Raw genomic sequence first — 9,939 nt, forward strand, 5'->3', positions numbered from 1 at the left:
GAATTTCTTGAAGACAGACATCTATGAATTAAACTCGCGTTGGGAAAAGTGTTGTTACGTACGAACCCGGTCGTACCGTGTATTTTTCAAACATTCCACTTCCAGAAAATTCTAATCTCCCCTACAGCGACTCATTAGGCGGCGACCGCCGCCTTTTAGATAAACAGAAGGCGCCGAGCGTCGCAGTTTCCCACGCATCAAAAACTTCACAAAAAACCGTAGACGCATTCCTACCCCCAGATTTCCACCGAATTTCAGTGTACAAAAGGGCCCCGTTTTCATCCCTCAGCGGGCAGTGCGCAACCAAAGTCGGCAGGCTATAGACTACGTATCGTTCTCGTTAAAACTGTCAGGCTGTACGAACCCCCGCATTTCTCAGTGCGTCAAAACCGAGAGCACGGGACTTAGGTACCGCGATTACACATATACAATTGTAACAGTTTTCTTTCTGTAATATACTTTGTCATTTTATATTTAACCTAGAGTTAAACTCATTTCAATCCAAAGTCCATTTGGTCCAGTAGCTAGTATCATATACACCACGGTGTACCTTTGCCGCTCGAGGTACACTAATTTAAAGAGTTACGAGGCTAAAATATTCTTTATTCCTTAATCCTTATTCCGGCTCGTAGCACCCGTCGGTGAAATAAACGGCGGCTCATCTACGAGCTAATCCTTATTGTAATTCGTAGCACCCGTCTGTGAAATAAACGGCGGCCCATCTACGGGTTACTCTCAGCCTCCTACTCGCAGCACCCGTCGGTGAAATAAACGGCGGCTCATCTACGAGTAGCTCCTAACCTCTGAATCGTAGCACCCTCCGGTGAAATAAACGGCGGCTCATCTACGATTCAATAATTACACACATTCTACTAACAAAGGAATCCTCGGTCACGCACAACTGCCTTTAGACCTCGGCTCGTAACAGTGTATTGAAACAAATAGGGCATATTTCGATTAAATCAATAGCTTTTGGAAAAAGATATGCAGTTTTATATACTCGCTTAAAAATCCGATATATCATATGCACCAACCTAATATACGGAAAATATCCATAATATGGATACGGAAAATATCTATAATATATAAATATACGGAAAAAATATATATTAAGATAAAATGGTAATTTAGTTACGAAAAACTTTATTTGCGCTAAATCCTGCCGTACCTAAAAGGTTAATTAGATGTTTTGGAATTTGGAGTATTGTCATGGATTGTGGAAGGGATTACTTGTGTATGATATGTAATAGATTTAACTATAGGACGAACCTGTGGGGTTGAAGGCGACCGCATAATATTTTTAAATCGTTTGCAAACGTGTAAATGAATTGTAAAATATTGATGTTTTCGTTTATTATTAATGTTGTAGTTCATACTTTATATTTTAAAAATAGGAAATAATATTTTGATTATCAAGATTTTATTCGGAGCGGTCCGCGATTCCACGATGTTATTTGTGTCAAAGAGTTGAAGAGGGTCGTTTTATAGTTATTACATTTAGACTAGACATATATAATACCCTTAATACATTAAATGCCTATAAAACATTTTAAATTCATAGACAAAACGCCAACATAGCAGTAACAATAATAACAATAAAAATAAGGCGTAGTGTTAATAAGGAAAACGTAGAAGTACGCGTAAAACAAAGCAGAAACATCTGTTTAAGATTCAGAACTGCCATGTTGTAAAATGTCGAAGCGAACAGTAAAACTACCGGCAGGCAACTGAGATTTTTATTGACGCCCGCCATCGGCCCAAAACTCGAGTAGGACAGAAAACTCGGTACTTTTCAAGGACACGGTGAGAAAATCCATTCCGACCGTGACCATTGACATTCATCACTTTTATGGCTCGTCCTTGAGCCCGACCTCCCATGACGTGCCTTCACAAAAAAGGGAAAGTATCCTAAGAAAGAACATCTTCACCACGTTAGAAGGGACACGCCACAAATTTTAACATCATATAGAAAGCTTCAGACTATTCCCGAATGTACAAAATACATTTCTAGTATCATGTACACAGCTTTGAATTGTTCCTGTCACCCAATATACAGATGACACAGACCCTGAATTTTACAGCATAAATAACAAGGGATTGCAGACGACTCGAAATAAAATCTTGACAATCAAAGTGTCATTTATTATATTTAAAATATAAAGTATGAAGTACGACACGGGCTAAGAGAATAAAACTTGAATGTTTCAGTATTTATTTACACGTTTGCTGGCGATTTAATAATGTTGTGGGTCGCAACTCCAATGAGTCGCTCTAGGGTTAAATTGTTGTAATATAGAGATACATAAAAGGGTCGACAGTGATGACTGCTCTGCTAGTTCTGGCGCCAACAGGTGTTCTAGGAGGTGCGTCACCGAGCAGCAATGGCCGCCCTACCGTCACCGATGTGATCGATCGTGATAAGTGATTCCGGACATGTTGCCCTGTTACGGCACCCCAAGATTCTTTTGTTCTCTGCCAATTGCAGCTGATCCGGCCCCTTTGTCCGGGGGACGTGTGTCCATCCGACCGATTGCTGCAGCCTCATATTATCCTGTAACGTAGAGGAGGCGCTCCATTGTCCTCAGCTTTCTTGGTCTCTGCCTCAAGTCGCCAATCCCGAACGATATCGACAGCGACGACGACAACGACGCCAACAACGACGTTGCTCCTCGAGCTTCGTTATTGTCCGCTTTGCTTTCTGTATCTCTCTACGTCGAGATCTCTCGAGCATTACCGTTTCGTTCAGGCTGCTTCGGCAGCCCGTCACGTGACCCGCGAAACATCTTACATAGTCCAGTTCTCGGACCGTTCTTTCTAAATGCTAACTCCACCGCGATCATTCACTCCTTGCACCGGGTTTCTGCAAATTACTCTTCGCCTCTGACATCCTGATACTTAACGGCCCTCTACTGTCATCGATAATTGATTTTGGTAGACCCGCGGTACCTGTGTGACTTAGTGTCACTTTAGGGTTTACTCGAGGGTTCGTGTTACCGTTCGATTTAGGGTTCGCTTTAGGGCTTCAATTGAAATCAGAATGATAGGAATTCATGCTCATTGGGAACCTTAATCCTGGAGGGTTGCCGAGATTAACCTATCGCCGTACCCAATTTGCTATATTGTTTAAAGCTTTACAAAAGGTTAACTTCCTAATGCAGATACAATATCTATATAAAATGCAGACGCTAGAACCCTAATATATTTTTTCCTTGACATAAAATAACGCGAGTTTATGATATAATTATGTTTGTTGGGATAGGATAATTCCGTTTTTGTGAATGGTGCTCAGGTTTGCCAAGACCGAGGATATTTATGCAAGCTAAAAATGTTTATTTTTGAAAGGAACATAAGATAATCTGTTGGTTTATTTATGGTAGGATCAAGGGTTTGAATAGTCTCTCAAGACTGCAGTAGTACCCGCTGACAGACGAATCTAAGATGATGACGGGCACCTCGAAGTTATAGGGATACCTTATGGGGCGCATACGTCGAAACGTGTTTAGAGAATTAGGAGTCCTTAAATATAGCAGGTGGCCAAAAGGAGTACTTCAAACTTAAAGACAAATAATAGTATTCTTACTGCATTTGGCCACGAAGTAGGGAATTTATTATATTTACTAAAACATTTCTAATATCTCTATATCAATACCAACAAATATAAGTAAAATAAAATGTCCTTTCTGTTATACTGATTTCAATAAATTAAAAATAAAGCATACACCTCCAAAAACAGTTTTAACATTTCCCTTCCCTTAAATTCCACTTATTAATTTTCATCACAAACAACCGCAGTCCAATAAACACAAACGGTGTCCCAAAAATCGTAAGGGTGAACCAACCATTGACAACCTCATGTAATATTTCTTGAATTAATTTTCAAAAATATTACACAATTTGGGTTATTGTTTCATGGATTGGAAAGCCAGCAACCAATTTCCGGAGACCACTTCCGACCGAGACAGTTCCGGACGTGGTTTCAGGACACTAAGTCAGGATCGCAGGGAATCCGGCGCAGAAAAATGGCTGCCGGCCGGAATTAAAAGGCGGCACCAGGTGTCAGCCTGCTGCGGCTTTATGCTGCCCTGTTACCGTTGACATCTGCGCGATTTATCTTTCTTCAGCCAGGACAAATTGAATTTGCTGGGCGCAAGGAGGGGCCTGGTGACCGGCGTCCTCTGTCGACTCGACAGAGCGAGTCGCGGGGGTCGGCCGTCGACCATGGCCACGCCATGGTCTCCTGATGGTGCGTGTGCTCGCACTATAAAAACAAAATCGCCGGAACAGGTGAGACAAGGGACCGTGCGTGAACACGGCCGAGCCCAGGTACCGCGGACAACGGAGACCTCTCTGTGTACGGTTCCGAAAGCATCGATTTCGAAGTCTCGACGCTACTCGAGAACCATTCGCGGACGGTACGCACGCGTGCGTAATAATGCGTCTATGGGGAACGGTGAAAGCGAGACGCGCGAGACGCTTCCTCGAGCATGATTCAAACGGGCGCTATTGATTCGCAGCGCCATCGATGCCCGCGGTTGCCGGTCGTCTCCAGGAGACCAGAAGGCCTCCAGGAGATGCTAGACGCGTTTCGGTGTCATGCTGCCCTGATACAGCTCGTGTCTACTCGTCTCTGTCCGTACGACAAGCGAGCATAATTTACGAGGCCTGTGAATCTCCCGCTTCTGCCGTCCTGGTATTCGCCGCCGTAAAATGGACGGAAAGAACCGTCGAGACTCGCGTTCAGAGTACCCGAACTTGTTGCGGGGTAAACGTGACTTTAAACAAACTCGTACTCTAACACGATCGCGTTCCGTAGATACTCGGTCGGATAGGTGAATAAAGACAAACGCAGGTCTAGTCCGGTTGACTGTGGCAAAAATTCTGAGAGCTTTATTTCGGGATTTGCTGCTTAAATACATTTGTTGGGGGCGTAGTTTTGACATGTTTTCTGGAAATGTAGCGAGACTCTGGTAAAACGTCTGCAGACCAGGTACGGCCGATGTTCCTTTGTTGGTGTTTTACCGGGCGAAGCTGACCTGGCCGAATGCTTCTCTCTGCTTCATCAACGATTTTTGTAGTAATTATAATATCGAGCAATATTTCCGGTTCATAACAGCGTGATCTAGCGCGTTTGACCATGCGTACGAAATCTTCAACTCCCGCGTCATCCCGTCCCTTAAGAATTTTTATTGTGTCGACGAGGTCCCTAGCACTTTTTAGAGTATTATTCTCGCACCTAACCTCCGCGTGGTTGCTGACCTTATTAAAATGTTGTGACGAGGTGCCCGGTCGATGATCGTCTTCCTCGTCCCGCGTTGTAGGTTTGTTCTTATCGTGGTCGTAGATATCGGTGGTCTCGTCGTCCGTGAACGAAGATTTCAGGGTTTTATGTAACGCGAGGATCTCCTGCCTCCGTTTATCGTTTTCGGCCGCTAATACTGTGGTATTTTCCAAAAGTTTTTCCTGCCGCGTAGTCAGTATTTTAATGTTCTCGGTAAGCGCCAGTATGGCTTGTTCGAGAGGGTTAGACATTTTATTGGTGCGCGTAACAAGTATTTCGTCGTCACTGGTGTCGATCATAGGAGCAGGGTCACGGTACCCGCTGTAAGCCAGGATTTATGATTATCTTGACTATTTCTTCTTCCGTTCGTTGCTCCGATCGAGACGGCCGTCTGGACGTGTCCCTCAGTTTTCAACGGTTTCCTTGAATCCGGCGATCTGCTGAGTTTTCTGGTCGTCTTCTTGTGGAGAATCCTGGCAGGATCGCCAAAAATGTTACGGGGTAAACGTAACTTTAAACAAACTCGTACTCTAACACGATCGCGTTCCGTAGATACTCGGTCGGATAGGTGAATAAAGACAAACGCAGGACTAGTCCGGTTGACTGTGGCAAAAATTCTGAGAGCTTTATTTCGGGTTTTGCTGCTTAAATACATTTGTTGGGGGCGTAGTTCTATGGCTATACGGTGTGTACGTGACTTTTGGCATGTTTTCTGGAAATGTAGCGAGACTCCGGTAAAACGTCTGCAGACCAGGTACGGCCGATGTTCCTTTGTTGGTGTTTTACCGGGCGAAGCTGACCTGGCTCGTTTGGTCGTTACAAACTGTGCAGAGATGCGCTATCGGTGGTAAGCAATATTAAACAGATCCTAAGCACCACATCAACTTACAGATGGAGAAATTCATGGTTATTAACACTTTATTGACCGGTCACCCGGTCGCAAAAATTTTCGGTTCTGTTTTGATTTTATTTATCTTATTAATTGCGACAGGTATTTAATACTTAAAAATTTATATAATAATATTGAAGCATAAAGTGAAAGGTAGCGATAAATTAATGAAGATGATGTGCTGGCTATAACTTGAAATAACAATAATAATCAATTCAATCTTGCGCAGAGCAAGCACGATCTGAAACACTGTATGGTTTACTAAGTAATTTCTTTGTTAAATTCAAATTAGACCGAGTTTGACGCCACTGTTTTAAAAATCGTGTAGACTTTGGTTATAGAAACCCATGGTAGGTTGTGTCGGCGGTGGTAGGAGCCACCCAGGCAGAAACATAAGGCCCTCTGTGCCCATGGTTTCCTAATACTGTTGACATCCAGGCGATTTGTCTTGTTTCCCCACCGGCGAAACGCATTTTATGGCATGTTTTATGTCTCCTCGGCCAATGGCGAGCCCGCCCATTTCCTCTTAATGTCCCATGCCGGGTGTCCCGTTCCTCGAACTTCGTCGCTGCCATGGTATCCTGATGCCACAATATTCCAAACTCTCGGAAAAAAAGTGCTCGCTAATTTCTCGATTTTTATCGCGCACACAGGCACGCTTTCGTCCGAACACAGACTCATGATCATAATTCATGCATGGGAATCATCCGTGTTCGTCCACAAGTTCATTTCACGCACACAATCGCCTGTCGAAACACGTAAATATCCCCCGGTTTCCCAAGCCACGTTTACGTTAAAACATAATTCAATTATTCTGCGCGCAATCTTCACGTGTAATCTGCCTGTAATTTGTATTTAATTATCGTAACTTGCTGGTTGATAACTATTCTCCGGTTCGACCAGCACGCGCAGCTTAATATACCAGCAATGGCGGCTGGCGGAAGCGCGGATTGTTAACGCCGAAAATTATACTCCGCTAATGGTATTGATTATCCGAGCGGTATGTTAATGCGTGTGAGATCACCCACATTGTCGTGCGCGACGGTTATGAGCCACGTGCTCATGGTTTCCTGGTCGCATCTTCCGGAAGTCGACGGAAAAAAATTCTGGGTGGTATGGGTTGAGGGTGCATTGACATTTGCCGTATCTGAATCCTCCCTTCGCCGGCTAATTATCCCCTCCACTAAAGCAGAACTTTCCTTCTTCCTCCGCTGCGGTCGCCGATCGACGCGCTTGAAAATGCACTGGTAATACACTGAAGCCACCTCACAAAATTAACTTAATATTATATATAATAAATATAATTTAATATACAAACTCAACGACTTCTGTAATTTTATTTTTAGCAATTCTACGGAATAATTCGTTGCTAATTTTAATATCGTCACTAGCGATTGATTATATTTTTATCTTCGTTCATATAAGAATTAGAAAAAGTTTTGGGTTATATTAAGAACATTGGTCAGAATTTTGAATAAATTTGTTTAACATGAATGATATTACTGCTGTGAATAAAATGAATTAAAATTAAGTATGATATTTCGTATCAGTAGATATGTTAATGACTAAGTTGTATAATATTAAGTTACAGTTAAAATAGAACAGTGTTATTATTATTGTGATATCATCATTGTTCATACTGAATAATATTATCATAATAATATAATATTATAATATTACCATAATATTAAGTTACAGTCAAGTCAGGACAATGTTATTATTACTATAATTATTATGTCCAGTTACATTCAAATATAAGATATTGTTTATGCGCTCATTAAACGCCAAATAAGAATAATAAATAAGTAAATAAATTAAATATGCGCTTTAATGTCGATGCAAGATCGTTGTCGAATTTACTGTTTATTAAGCGTCTCGGAAAATATTTTCTTCCTTTATGCGTTGGAGTTATGGCTACCATAAAATTGACAAAACGTCCCTGGAGCTTTATAGCGTTTCCAAGAGGCATCTAAGGGAAGCATCTGGGTTTATGTACACGACACGCTGAGTTGAACACAAACTTTGACAGCAGGATCCCATGAAACCGAGGGGCAAGGCCAGCCGAAAATTGAATGGAACGTCCTTGAGGAACAAGAGAACCCTTTTATGGAAGAACGAGGATTGTTGGTCCCTAAAGGGCATACGCCTACGCACTTTTACTAGGAAACCATGAGGAATCGACTGGTTATATCTTGTGCCGACCCTTTGAGGATCCTTCCGAAGGACTTCAGGCACAACGTTCCCCTCTGAACATACTTCAAATAAAAATCATCTCCTGCACCTTGCTTCCGATCCTCCGATCACCACCAAATCGACCATATCATCAGAGACAGCATTAAAGACCCCTATAAAAATTATTCCGGTGAATAAAAATAAGAATAAGTAACAATAAAAATAATATCTACATCTACAGCATACCTCAACTCCTTGCTCCATCATAAAATTTGCTAATTCAATATTGACAACATTCGAAAATCCTACGTTCGTCAACTATAATATTAAAAATTTTTATGAAAATTTTTCCAGTGAATAAAAGTAATAATTAACAATTTTAAAAAACACAGATGTTTTTATTCGAGGTAGAAAGCGGTGTAAAATTACTGTAAAGCCAGTAGCGTTTACGTTGCTAGCGTTTTCGTCGCTCCGTTTGACAATTACAGAAATGAACGTGACAAATTAGATCGAACGTGTTAGCTGACCCTGTCACCAGAAGTCCCCCGGGGCGTGTCCTCGAACCAGAAAAAACCAATCCCCGTTGCATGCTCTCCTAGTCTGTGTCACCAGCATACTTCCCCTTTAGTACCGCCTAACAATTCCAATTAAGGGCAACGGGACGCGCGTTGCAGCCGCTGCACGTCTCCTTTACCCTCTGGGGACATTTCACAAAGGGCCGAGTTCACAGGATGTTAGAAGAGTATCGTAAGTATATTAGGGACCGGGCATGTGTGGTCAGTACATGGTGGTGATGATCCCTACCCATAGGGCCACGGGGCAATGGCCGTTACCAAAATATGGCGCACCGCTGGGCCAACGTCGAGAATCGAACGAGCCATTTCCTTCAAATTCCAGAAGCCTGAACACCGTACCCGGAAATCTGAACTAGCGACTAAACTATACATTAGCGCCGTGCATTTGTTTAACAAGAATACAGACTTTCCATTCGACGTCCTCGGCTTTCTCAATCGTCGAAGGAAGAGAATCGGAAGTGGAAGATCTCGACACCGAGGGGCCGGGAACACACCTGCGCACTGCTTTCGCCGCTGTCATGTTCCCCTGCTGAAAAATCGTGTTCACTTTGAACTACTCTTTTTCTTTTTTTCCATCCAGCACCCGTGTGTCATCTGTCCGCCACCTCCCGGAATCGGGTACACAGAGCAGGGCTCTGTGCTCGATTATGCGCCGGTGTCGATTTTAATCGGAAAAAAAATGTGCGACGTCGACTCATCAGGGAAACAGATTACCGAGCAATCGTATCGCATTTTTCCAGCGAATTGTTGGCGAACTGTTGATCCCCGTGTTTTATATCTGACAAAAATATTGACGACGATAGCGGAAATACAAAGTTCAACGGTTGCTGCAGTTTTTAGTTGCCGCTGCGACACAACTATTAGGTTGGTGCATATGAAATGTCGGGTGTTTAAGTAAATATATAAAACTGTGGATCTTTTTTCAAAAGCTGTTGATTTAATCAAAATATGCCCCGTATGCTTTACTACACCTTTTTTAACGAGATATCGATACTAAAATGTCTGTCTTGAACAAATTCTGATCG

This window comes from Augochlora pura, chromosome 7 (assembly GCF_028453695.1).
Source record: "Augochlora pura isolate Apur16 chromosome 7, APUR_v2.2.1, whole genome shotgun sequence".
Lineage (NCBI taxonomy): Eukaryota > Metazoa > Arthropoda > Insecta > Hymenoptera > Halictidae > Augochlora > Augochlora pura.